This window comes from Pleurodeles waltl, chromosome 5 (assembly GCF_031143425.1).
Source record: "Pleurodeles waltl isolate 20211129_DDA chromosome 5, aPleWal1.hap1.20221129, whole genome shotgun sequence".
In the NCBI taxonomy this organism is placed as follows: Eukaryota; Metazoa; Chordata; class Amphibia; order Caudata; family Salamandridae; genus Pleurodeles; species Pleurodeles waltl.
In genome coordinates, this window is record NC_090444.1 from 224,076,041 (window position 1) to 224,090,209 (window position 14,169).

The following is a 14,169-nucleotide window of genomic DNA, read 5'->3' on the forward strand; positions in this document are numbered from 1 at the left end:
CAGCGGATGTGCCCTATGGAGGAGAAGGGTGAGCAGATGGTCATACACCACATAGCTTGCAGAAGGGTGTTTTGAGCAATTGTGATGTAAACGGTGTGTGGCTCTGTCTGTACGTATTCCTGCCCAAAAGTGCTGTTACTCAGTTAGTTGCATGCCATGTGGCCCACTGAAATAGCTGCTGCCTGACCTATAAGGAGGGACAAGGGGAAATGAGGTAACTGTGCTGTCATTGTGCAGCGTCGCGGTAGGCGGACGAAGACCGCAGCGCAATTCAGCATTGGTTATCATTGGGCCCTATGGGTTCCAGGAGCCAATGACGACAGGAGAGGACCTACACTGCAAATGCTGCTGTGACCCGAGTCTGGAAGTGACAATGGCTCCAGTGTCTGGGGAAAGGGCCCCTGTTTTCACCGCGGAGGAGTTGGACAATCTGGTGGCTAGGGTCCTCCCCCAGTACACACTACTCTACAGTCCTCTAAACAAACAGGTGAGTACACTGTGAGCATGATGGATGGGACATGAATGTATGGAGTGGGATGGATGGAAGATACGGGGGTGGGCTGAGGCTAGCATGTAAGGATGGTCAGTGTATGTGTTTCTGGGCCATGGTGGGAAGTTGTGGCCAATGAGTAAGAAGAACTGGACGGGGGAGTAAAATTAATTCTTACTTCACTTTTCCTCTAGGTCAGCGCCCACCAGAAGAAGGGTATTTGGCGTGCCATTGCCAAGGAAGTGCGGACCCTGGGGGTCTACCATAGACGGAGCACCTACTGCCGCATAGGATGGGAGGACCTGTGCCACTGGAGCAAGAAGATGGGGGAGGCCCAGCTGGGGATGGCCTCCCAGTGTGGAAGGGGTGCGCGTCGCACCATGACCCCCCTGATGTACCGGATACTGGCGGTGGCATATCCTGAGTTGGATGGGCGCTTGAGGGCATCACAGCAGCCACAAGGGGGTGAGTACAGTCACATTCAGCTGACTCTGCATGCTGTATGAGGTGTCTGGTTGGGGGAAGTGGCATGTGGGTTCACCTAGGCCAGGGCAAACTTGATAGGGTAGGTCCATTGTTAGGCAGGCTCTGTGGCACTCCAACCCCAAAAGTGGTAGTGCCCATCTACACCTAGTCAGTCTCCTGTGGGTTCTAAGTGTGCATCAAATGGGCTTAGGCACAGTCCCCCATGGGATAGGTGATTTTCCTAAGTACAGTTAGTGCATGGCCTAGTGCATAGGGCTGCTCCCTGTGTGTTGCGTCCGCCAGCGGTGGTGTTGTTGCTGGCATTGACCATGTGTCTCCTCTGTCTTTCCCCCCCTATTTGTTTTGTCACCCTGTCCTTGTGTGCATTAGCATCATCTGGCGGAGGAGCATTGGCACCGGAGCAGGAGGGAGCTGCAACCCACATGGCTCAGGAGGGTGAATGTACGGAGTCTGAAGCCACAAGTGGGACGGAGGGTGAGGCGAGCTCCACGACGGGGACAGGAGGAGACACCAGCAACAGCGACTCCTCCTCTGATGGGAGCACCTATGTGCCCACTGCAACAACAGGTATAGCCACCACCCCCCTACCAGCACCACCCTCCCAGCAGCCCCTCAACGTGTTTCCCGGGCCCGCTCAACCAGGAGGGTGGGCATCTCCTTCGTCCCAGGCCCTGCAGAAGTCAGCCCTGCTGCCCTCAGTGAGGAGGCTACTGACCTCCTGAGATCCCTCACTTTTGGGCAGTCAACCATTTTGAATGCCATCCAGGGGGTCGAGAGGCATTTGCAGCAAACAAATGCATACCTGGAGGGCATTCATTCTGGCATGGCAGCCCAACAGAGAGCATTTCAGGCTCTGGCCTCAGCACCTATGGCAGCCATTGTCCCTGTGTCCAGCCTCCCCCCTCCAACTTCCACTACCCAGACCCAATTCCCTCTACCTCAGACTATCCCAAGCACACTATCAGACCAGCATGCACAGTCATCAACACACAAAAGTGGCTCAGGCAAACATAAGCACCACACATCCCACAGGCACTCACACAAGCTCCATACCCATGCAGACACACCAACATCCACTGCCTCCACTGTGTCCCCCTCCTCCATGTCCTCCACCTCCCTCCCAGTCTCGTCTCCACCCACACCTGCATGCACTACATCCTCAGCCACTACCTCCATCACCACCACGCCCATCACCACACACCGTTCACGTGCAATCACCACCCCCACTACCATGCACACATCCATTGTGTCCTCTCCCAGTGTGTCTGTGAGCCCTCCTCCCAAAGTCCACAAACGCAGGCACCTACCCACTCAACAGCCATCCACCTCACAACAGCCTCCAGCTCATGCACCTTCACCCAAACTCAGCAGACATACACCTCCTACAACCACTTCCTCTTCCTCCACTCCCAAACCCCCTCCATCTTCCCGTCCCAGTGTGTCAAAGAAACTTTTCCTGGCTAATATTGACCTCTTCCCTACACCCTCCCTCATCCTTCCCCTAGGGCCAGGAAGTCCAGATCCCAGCCCAGCACCTCAGCCACAAAATCCTCGAGCACTGTGGTCCCTGCAAGTCCAGTAACATTGTGGGCGGCACCCATCAGGGCTGCCAGTGTTCCACCTAGTGAGGCCAAGGATCACCCTATTCCACCACCTGCCAAGGTGAAGAAGGGGCCCACATGACGTAGGAAAAAGCTGCACCAACCACCCAGCAAGGCCTCGTCTTGACAAAAGAGGACAGTGCCAAGGTCCCAGCAGCGACTTCCAAGGTGGGGAAGGGACACAAGGCCAAAGGGAAGTCAGCTCAAGGCACAGATCCTCCGGGTGAGGGACTGGTGTCACCCGTTCTGCAAGACAGAACAGCAACCTGTACGGCGGTGGCCACTGCCACCTGCACCACCACCTTCACATCTGCTGCCTCTGCTACAGTCCCCAGCATCATCCCCAGTGAGCAGTCGTCCAAGGCTGCAGGAGACGTCCTGGACCCTGCACACACTACATGAGGCACAACAACCAGCACTGCAGCACCAACAGTTGGCAGGCAAAGTCGCCGGAGGGAGGAATGTGTCTCTGCCACCATAGAGTATCATGCTGTCTGTTCCCAGGAAATCTCGTGGCTCAGACACCAAGGTGAGGGAATGGGAACTGCCACACCCCAGGTGCAGCACTCTGGGCACAAAGCCCCCTCCAGAACCAGTGGAGAAAAGCATCCACTAACACAGTCCTTGGCAGGATGAAATACTCTGGGCACAAAGCCCCCTACAGAACCAGTGGAGAACAGCATCCACTTGAGAGACTGTGGCCTTGCACTCCCCAGGACCAATGCATGGGCAATCCACCCACTGGAGAGACTTGAGAGACTGTGGCTTTGCACTCCCCAGGACCAATGCGTGGGCAAACCACCCACTTGAGAGACTTGAGAGTCTGTGGTTTTGCACTCCCCAGGATAAAGCAGTGGGCAAACCACCCACTTGAGAGACTGTGGCTTTGCACTCCCCAGGACCAATGCGTGGGCAAACCACCCACTTGAGAGACTTGAGAGACTGCGGCTTTGCACTCCCCAGAATAAAACAGTGGGCAAACCACCCACTTGAGAGACTTGAGAGACTGTGCCTTTGCACTCACCAGGACTAAACAGTGGGCTCTGCACCCACTTGAGAGACTTGAGAGACTGTGGCTTTGCACTCCCCAGGAGCAAGCAGTGGGCATGGAGCTCCCTCGTGGAGCAGTGGCGTCGTCCCATCATCCGGCTGATGTGCCCCCCTCCTCTTCCCCCTGAGTTGCCTGTTTTTTTTCGACCTGATGCCCCAGCAGTGTTCTCTTCGTTTTGAGGCAGGTGTCACGTGTGGGCTTCACCCATGCTTTTTGGGACCACTAGTCCACGGACATGTAATGGAGCAGTATCCGAACTTGTGTACTTGCTGTAAATATTTGTATATACTGATCTTTTAAATTTATGTTGGCCTATCTGGATTTCCGATGATTACACTTGTTACAATCATTTCATTTGGTCCTTGCGTTCTTGCAGGGGGTTACGGGGAGTGAAAGTAATGTTGGTGTATGTGTCTATGTGTATGTTGTTGTGGGTGGGGGTGTTGCGTGTGTGTGTCATTCTTGTTTTCCTGACCCCCTCCCCTGTGTGCTAGGTGCAGTACTCACTGTGGTCGTCGCCACCGTCTTTGATGTTCCTGGTAGAAGAGGAGGTAAACCAACATTGGTAACACCTGTAACTCGGGTTCCATGGCCTCCTAGTTCCTCGTTGGGTGTCCAGAAGTGAGTGGTTTCCGTTCCAAGTCCTGTTTCTGCCATGCTTTTGATGGCGTTGGTATTGCCCCGGAAAAGCTGGCGGATTGGCGGGTTGTGATAGGGTAGGTGGTACATTGTCTTCCGCCTGTCTGTTGGTGGTTACCGCTGTGGTGTTTGTTGCTACCGCCGTGGCAGTCCGAATGATAAAGTGGCTGTCTGTGTTGGGGGTTTCCGCCATGGTCGTGATTTCATTTTTTTTTGCCACCGGCCTGTTGGCAGTATTATACCTGCTTTATCACAGACCGCCAGGGTTGTAATGAGGGCCTAAATATTGATGTCTCAAGCACCCAAGATTATTTTTAATGGGTACTTGCCCAGTGAAGCTACGTTTATCCTCAGCCCGGCCACTCTTATTCTCTGGTTGTCGCACACAGACTGACACTGATTGACGCTGTTTTACTCACTCAGACTAATTATTTCTTGTCCCTTGAGACTCGGCACAAATTAATTAAAAACTTAGAGGAGTTGGGGAGCTCTGAGCAACCGACACAGTTCACAAGGATTGTGGACTTGTGTTTTTTTACAAGGACTTCATCTGCTGGTCAAGAAAGTTGCACACTCACTTTCCTGATGCCCTCCCAATAATTTTGCACCTCCTTTCTCATACCCCACAATTTTGCATAGTGAGGGGAAAATCCATCTATAAGGATGGCATTTAAGGGTGAAAAATACCACCTAATAGTGCATATTTTCTGGTTAACAAGCGCTTCATCTGATTGCATAGGTAATTGAAGCACATCCCACATCCCTCCACCTGATTAGTCCTGTGATCCTGCAGGGGTGACTCATTGTGAAGTCAGCCAATGACCAAAGCATGCTGATTTGTTTTCCCTCATTGCATGCTGGAGAGGATGGAAGAAAATTGTCAATGACAGAATCACAGACTAATGGACAAAGTCTGGCTGAAAAGCCCTATATGTAACCATGTTATACACACAATTTTAGTAAAATCAACACAAACTTTAAAAAAGCCAATCAGTCTGGCATTGGCTGCCAACCTCTTGCCTTTTGAAAGGAAGGCAAAGAAAGAAAGGAAGAAAGAAAGGAAGAAAGAAAGGAAGAAAGAAAGGAAGAAAGAAAATAAGGGCATTAAAATGGAATGACAGGGCTGCAAAGATAGAGCACCCTCATGAGCTTATATTAAGACTTCATGTGAGCTGCTAGTTTGTTGTGAAAAAGCAGGAGTCAGATAAAGGCTACTTCAAAAGGAATTTATGGGGCATGGTCTGGCCACGGACAAAGATGGCCGACTGAATCAAGAGCTCTGCGAGGTGGTGAGCTCTGACCGTGGGCAGAGGCACTAGGGAGACCGTACATCCTCGAGTCCGAGACCCGAGGAGCCTCCTGACAATGCGCTCCGGATGGGACGCTCCGATAGGGGCACTGGGAGAGTGGCGCAACACATTTTGAAGCACCTGTGAAGAGGCACAACGGTGAGGCCTAGGAGCCCGCACAGAGCCCGGGACTGTAGTTTCAGCGCTCACCCCTGTCATTGTACCAAGAGCGCTCTGGACGGTAGGGGCCCCAGCACTCCTCGATTGCTCTGGTCTACCCACAGCGCACCCCTGTGGCTGGGCTCGGTGGAGAATCCCCTGGTTTCCTCTCGAGCGACACTGCTCTGGGCCACAGCACAGAGGGGAGGGCGCAACCATATAGAGGGGGATCAACATAATTGAAGCACTGTCAAGAGAGACGAAGGAAGACATGATTTAACCCCTCCTCCCCCCTGGGCTACAGAAAGCCCTGCACCAACTTCTCAGCGTGGCAGTCTGGAGAAGTGGAAGGAAACTCACTGGGTTTCTGGTGCCAGGTACCTAATCACAACGTAGTGTAATGCTCTTCCCCGTCTTGCCTTGTATCTTTATGCCTCACTATCAACATCAGATGCCACCCTCTACTCTGACCTCATTGGGGTCAGATTCTTCTCTGCGTAGATAGACAGCGGGGAAGAAGACATAGCGGGGGTTTCTTGGAGCTATCACTGCTTCTGCAGACATAAAATAATCCAGAACCTGGCTGCTAAATACAGCAAGACAGTGGAAGTGGGGACAATCCACAAAAAATGACAGCAGGAGCCAGGTGACACTTGTCCTCCCCCTCCCAACTCCTGTACTGCACCAGAGGAGACCTAACGACTGGATGACAGGCTCTCCCCATGCTCTCACCGGCTGTTTGACTTCTGCAACTGCCTCTCTTCTCTCTCACAAGACCTACCCTACCCAGAGAACCAAAGGCACTCTCATGTTATAGGAGACCCTGAGCGCTCTGCATCGTTATATCACCGGAGCCAAGACTCACCCCACTCCACAACACCAAGAAAAAAAAAAGGCAAAAAATAGGAAAGAGACTCTGCCTCCCCCCCGAGTGCCATTGTTGGGTCGTGGGCTGGACCAGAATGGCCACTGGGGTGAAAAAGGGTCATCCACCACCTCCCTCCTCACTTTTTCATTGCCTCCTTGTCACCACATTAACAAGTGCAAACACTGGCAGAGTAGCTCCTAAATCTCAGGCATGCGAACTGTGCCCGTGACCAAAGTCCTCCGATGCTTGGAGGCAAGACGGCAGGTAAACACTCAGGCAAGCCAGCAAGACAACTCCTTTTTTCAGAAGCTCTCCTACATTCCCGACCCTCATCCTCCACCACAGGATCGCACCTGACCGCTCAGCCGTATACCATGACTGACACAGCTCAGGAAGCAACCATGGAACATATACTCCAGGAGATCACAGCAGTGGGCCCCAGGCTTGAGGGAATGGACTCTGCTATAACCTCGCTGACCGAGGAGACGAAATCCATGCGCTTAGACATAGCGGGCTTCCAGTCTCGAGTGACAAGACTGGAGCAACGAGTGTCGACTATGGAGGATCATATTAACACAGCACAAGACAGAGACCAAGAGCTTTTATATCTCCTCAGTAAGCTGGTAGATTTGGAAGACAGGAGCTGCTGGGACAATGTCCGCTTCTTTGTATTCCTGGAACACATCAAAGGCTCGGATATCCAATCCTTTCTAAAGGATGCCCTCCCCAAACTGATGGACCTAGCTTTCAACCCACCACTGGAGTTTCAGAGGGAACACAGACTGGGTCTAAAACGTCGGTATGAAGCTCTCAGACCTCGCCCGATTATTGCCTGTCTTTTGCTGCATGGGCAAGTTCATCATCTCCTCCTAGTGGCCAGGCCACATGGACCATTTCAGGCAGAGGAATACAAGATCCGTATAACAGCTGACTTCTAAAAGGAGACAAACGACCGTTGGAAAGCTTTCTTTGCCATCAGGCCCTGGCTGCGCCAACTGGAAATGAAATATGGCCTGTTTGAACCGGCAAGAATGTGGATCACCAACAACGGCGTATCCAAGGACTTCTATGAACCGGAGGACCTGCAACTTTTCCTAGATGGGCTAGTGCCCCAGTCCATGAACACAAATACCCCGGCCTGGTCTCAGCACTCTCAGAAATCACCAAATTCATCTACTTACACTAGGAGTGCACCACCCCCTCCAGCCACCGTGGGGGGAACAGGTTGCCATTAAACATAATTTCCTCCAAGAGGCAGAGACTTGGAAAGATTTGCAAGGACACATGACGACAGGAGGCAATATTGCAAGGGGTGGCACTACACACCCAGATTTCAGACAGAGATAAGTCTCGCTCCCCCCTGAAACCCATCTCGACTCCCCCCTGATATCCCAGCCATGATGCGAGACATTTGGGAACCCTGAGCTCAATTCGAGGATCAGAGTACTCGCCACCGACCCAGCAGACGGATGAGTATTAATCCCCATGTTGATGTTATGATGTTAAGATGTTGTAATGGTATCAATTATGTTCTAGACGTGTGCTAACTAAGGGAGTCATTCCGACCCTGTCGGTAAAAACCGCCAGGGCCGTGACCGACGGAAAGCACCGCCAACAGGCTGGCGGTGCTTTCCTGCCCATTCTGACCGCGGCGGTAAAGCCGCAGTCAGAAAAGGGGATCCGGCGGTTTCCTGCCGGATTACCCCTGGCTGGGCTGAATCTCCATGGCGGCGCTGCAGATTCTGACCCCCTTCCCGCCATCCTGTTTCTGGCGGTTTTTACCGCCAGGAACAGGATGGCGGGAACGGGTGTCATGGGGCCCGTGGGGGCCCCTGCACTGCCCATGCCACTGGCATGGGCAGTGCAGGGGCCCCCTAACAGGGCCCCAGCATGATTTTCACTGTCTGCTTAGCAGACAGTAAAAATCGCGACGGGTGCAACTGCACACGTCGCACCCCTGTGTTACAGGGCCTTTCCCGCTGGGCCGGCGGGCGCTCCCTTGGCGGGCGCCCGCCGGCCCAGCGGGAAAGTCGAAATGGCCTGCGGTCTTCTGACCGCGGAGCGGTCTTTTGACGGGGGAAGTTTGGCGGGCGGCAACCGCCGCCCGCCAAACTTGGAATGACCCCCTAAGTCTCATATGGGCCATTTTTTGGCACTCTAAATGTTTTACTGCCCCATTCTTTCTTACTCTATCTTTCTTACTGTATCCAGATATACTTTCTAATGCTCTCCCCTCCTCCCCAACCATCTCTCCCCCCCCATCCTCCCACTGTTGCTGAGCTTACCGCATTGTTGATATATCAGGTCCTCACTGATCTAGTGGAGGAGTACTGAGGCTTACACAAGGTACTAAGATACTTGAGAGTAGCAGATTTCTAGGCATGACAGTAGCACCGCAGGAAAAACGAAGAACAAAGTGAAGCAGGCAATAGAGTACAATGCTATAATGCTATGCACCTTCATTGACATATTGTCCGTTCATCTCCCCACCAACCCACAGAAGTCCAAGCCCTCCCCTGTCCCATCACAACCGCTACAATCGTATGCCTTGGTACCATCATTGTGGCCAGTGAATTGTAGGGACTATCATACACACAGGAGTACTGACACTACTTTCCCAACTTCCCCCTCCCACACTCCTGTCCCGGCGGTCCCAGACAAAGGGGTCATACCCGTACCCTCCCTCCTTGGGTGGCACGCCCCCCTCTCGCCCTCCACAATTGTGCTCAGCCTCCTTTACTACTCTTGTTAGATATGCACAAGACGATGCCGGTTGTTGGGGCCCATCCAGCTGAGCGTGTATGCTTCACAGGCCGCAGTCCACAGATCCGGTCCCGTGGGGCTTTGCTCCTTTGCTCCTACCTCTGTTTCTACATCACCTTTCTCTCACTGATTAGTGTCTAGCTCTTTCTACCCCTCTTTTTCACCCCTCCCCCTCTCCCCTTTCCTCTCTCTTTTCCTCCTTTTCTCCTATCTCATCCCCTCCATCCCCCCTTTTTCCTCCCTCCTTTCGCTCTTGTATTGCCTCCTCCCCCCTCTCCTGTCCCCCCTCATCTCAGTTCCCTCCGCACCCCTACCCTTCCCCGCCACAGGTGGGCACCTGGCGTTTGACATCCCCCCCTTTTACTACACCTTGTTCCTGCCCGCACCACCATCACAAAACCCCACTCTATATCTACCCGTATAACATATCTCTCTCCCCTGCCCTACCCTTCCGGTCCTACCATGGCGAGTCTTATCACCAGTGCACCCAGCCCACTACAGATAATATCCTGGAATGTTAACGGGCTGACACACTTCATGAAACGTAAGAAAATAATCTCCTACCTCCAAACCAAATGGGCTGATATAGCTCTTCTTCAAGTGACACATCTTGATACTGTTGAATCCAGTAAACTGCACCGAGACTGGGTAGGAAAATTGTTCTTTAGTTGCTGCCCTGTACAACAGGTGTCGGGGAGTGGCATCTCCAGGAAACGTGGGGTGGCGATATTGCTCCGCAAGGCGCTACCCATAACTGTCATAAAAACGTGGGCTGACCCAGAAGGGAGATTTGTGTTTGCCAAATTAAAGATGGGAAACCCCTTGGTCTGCATGGGTTCCGTATATGCTCCCACTGGTCCTAAACGCTTGTTCTTTCTACAAATCAATCGCCTCTTGGTTGAAATAGAGGCCATCCACTATGTAATAGCGGGTGACTGGAATATGGCCAGGGATGCAGTGCTAGACAGGACTGGCCCTCTCAATGTAAGTAGCAACCATGACCGAGCTATACTGATGGATGCGATGACAAATACTGGGCTGGTGGACTGCTGGAGGCTAGCACACCCAACTGATAGGAAATATACTTTCCTATTGCCTATACACAGCACCCAGTCCCGATTGGAATAATTCCTTGTAATATACAGCACAGTAGCCCAAATTCAAGACACCCGAATATTAGAGTGCGGTCTCTCTGACCACTCCCCGATTCACCTTCTTGTTCACATGGGATTAACATCCCCGGGCTGCAAACCCTGGCGCTTTGCTGTTCATTGCTACCGTATGCCCCAGGGCAAGAACAACTGCAGGCCCACGTGTCCACTTACCTGCGTAATAATGCTGGTACTGTGAACTCCAAGAGGGTTCCATGGGCTGCAGCTAAAGCAACCCTGCAAGGACACTTGATGAGAGATGCAGCATTAGCCAATAGAGACAGAAAAGCCTACCAGAAGTCTCTGGAGGACGACATACGACTTATCACTCTGAAATACACAGACCAACCATCCCTCACTACACGCCAACGCCTGGAACGTGCCCATTTGGCCCTCAACGACCTATACACCTCTCAAGCCACATTTGCATTACAACACCTACAAGGCTGACACTACGAGCAAGGCGAGAAGGCCAAATGACTGCTGGAGGCACAGGTCCAACAGAGAGAGGCTGCCCAAGCCATCCCGGCTATCACGTCCTCTAACGGGGAGATACTCGCACACCCACAGGAAATTGTCAATGAATTTGCTACTTTTTATCAGCATCTTTTTACCCCTGAATCGGTTTCTAGCCCTGTTCAAATAGAGGCCTTTTTAAACAACACTAACCTGCCTCACCTCTTGGATGATGGCCGCACCCTCCTTGAGGGAGAGATAAGCAGGGTTAAAATAGCTCAAGCCATCTCCAGTTTTCCCTACAACAAATCGCCAGGGGATGATGGTTATCCTGAGGAATTTTACAAGTGAGCTTGCGAGTAGGTGGTTAGCACTGTTCACGAGGCTCTTTGTGAGGCATGCCAGGAGGGCTCTCTAGGCGCAATATCCAACAGAGTAACTATATCGGTCATACCGAAAACAGGACGGAATCCCGTCCACTGCGGCAGTTACCGCCCATATCTCTCCTGAACTGAGATATCAAGATCCTGGCCAGTATCTTGGTGGCCCGTTTGCATAAAGTTATTCCTTCCTTGATCCACCACACTCAAGTGGGGTTTGAAACGGGACGTACCTCTAGGAACCACCTGCGCACTCTATGCCATGCTCTGTGGGAATCCAGGAATATACCAGATAAGGCGCTCGCCTTGTCCCTAGACACTGAGAAAGCGTTCAACTGTATTGAATGGCCCGACCTGTTTGCAACTCTGGAGAAATTTGGACTGGGAGAACAATTCATTTCCAAAGTGTGCCTGCTATATGATAACCCCATGGCACAAGTCAATTGCAGGGGCTTTCTTTCAGATCCTTTCCCAATCCGCAGAGGCACACTGCAGGGTTGCCCTCTTTTGCCACTTTTGTTCCTACTAGCGATGTAGCTGCTTGCAGGCACTATCCATCGCTCTCAGTTATTCACAGGAATCTCGTTGATGGGGGGGACCTAAAAAATCTACCTTCACGCTGATGACATCCTACTCACCCTAACAGACCTGGAGCATTCCCTGCCGGCCTTACTAGAGATCATGGAAGGATTTGCGATCCTATCCGGCTAACGGGTAAACTGGGACAAGAGCGAGATGCTGCCCCTCTCACTGGTGACAACAAGGGCAGCGATATATGGGTTTCCTTTCCAGTGGACCCTGAAACACCTTAGATACCGGGTGGTATTTGTCAACTGGGGGTTGGAACGAATGGTGGCAGACAACCTGGACCCTCTTATTACTCGCATGAAACTGGACTTCGAGAAGTGGTCACACCTGGGTCTCTCCATGTGGGGCAGAGTACAGGCAGTGAGAATGGTCACGTTACCACGTTTATGTCTTGGGTATGCTTCCTCTACAGGTGCCCCTCTCAACCCTATGGCCAATAGATGCAGCAATCAGAACTTTCATGTTGGGTACCATGCACCCTGATTGGCGTTGGCTAAGTTAATGGCACGCCGCTGTTTTGGGCGTCTGGGGCTTCCCTCGGTAGAACACTATGTCCTTGCCCTACATCCGTCCCAACTGGCTTACATGGTACCCAGTCCAGAATGACCGCAATTGGGGGTCACGGAGAAATTGCTGCTCTCTCATCTTGGCAGTCTTAGCGGACTGTACTGTTATGGCTATTCAGAAACCAGCCCAGGCAACCCAATCCTAAAGGCGATGTGTGCAGCATGGTGAAGAGTTCATTGCCTACTAGGAATACACCAATCTTTAAATGCCCAGGACCCCCTATGGGGGAATGACAGCCTGCGTGTAGGGGGGCTGCCCTTAACTGGCAACAATGGAGTGAGGCCGGCATTGACAGAATAACTCAGGTTATCGCAGTAGGCGGGACGCCCAAACCATGTGGTACACTACGGGAGGAGTACCACCTCCACCCCAGGCAAGTATGACGCTATCTACAACACAAACATTTTTTTCAGCAGTGTATGGGCACCGTTCCTTGAAGGCTTCGACCCTCCCATAGCTTTCTATCTTCAGACGTGGAGTAATGGCAGGCCTCTACGAGGTAATCACACAACACCTATGCTTGCAACCCCTCCTTGAATATCCAACAGAGTAACTATATCGGTCATACCGAAAACAGGACGGAATCCCGTCCACTGCGGCAGTTACCGCCCATATCTCTCCTGAACTGAGATATCAAGATCCTGGCCAGTATCTTGGTGGCCCGTTTGCATAAAGTTATTCCTTCCTTGATCCACCACACTCAAGTGGGGTTTGAAACGGGACGTACCTCTAGGAACCACCTGCGCACTCTATGCCATGCTCTGTGGGAATCCAGGAATATACCAGATAAGGCGCTCGCCTTGTCCCTAGACACTGAGAAAGCGTTCAACTGTATTGAATGGCCCGACCTGTTTGCAACTCTGGAGAAATTTGGACTGGGAGAACAATTCATTTCCAAAGTGTGCCTGCTATATGATAACCCCATGGCACAAGTCAATTGCAGGGGCTTTCTTTCAGATCCTTTCCCAATCCGCAGAGGCACACTGCAGGGTTGCCCTCTTTTGCCACTTTTGTTCCTACTAGCGATGTAGCTGCTTGCAGGCACTATCCATCGCTCTCAGTTATTCACAGGAATCTCGTTGATGGGGGGGACCTAAAAAATCTACCTTCACGCTGATGACATCCTACTCACCCTAACAGACCTGGAGCATTCCCTGCCGGCCTTACTAGAGATCATGGAAGGATTTGCGATCCTATCCGGCTAACGGGTAAACTGGGACAAGAGCGAGATGCTGCCCCTCTCACTGGTGACAACAAGGGCAGCGATATATGGGTTTCCTTTCCAGTGGACCCTGAAACACCTTAGATACCGGGTGGTATTTGTCAACTGGGGGTTGGAACGAATGGTGGCAGACAACCTGGACCCTCTTATTACTCGCATGAAACTGGACTTCGAGAAGTGGTCACACCTGGGTCTCTCCATGTGGGGCAGAGTACAGGCAGTGAGAATGGTCACGTTACCACGTTTATGTCTTGGGTATGCTTCCTCTACAGGTGCCCCTCTCAACCCTATGGCCAATAGATGCAGCAATCAGAACTTTCATGTTGGGTACCATGCACCCTGATTGGCGTTGGCTAAGTTAATGGCACGCCGCTGTTTTGGGCGTCTGGGGCTTCCCTCGGTAGAACACTATGTCCTTGCCCTACATCCGTCCCAACTGGCTTACATGGTACCCAGTCC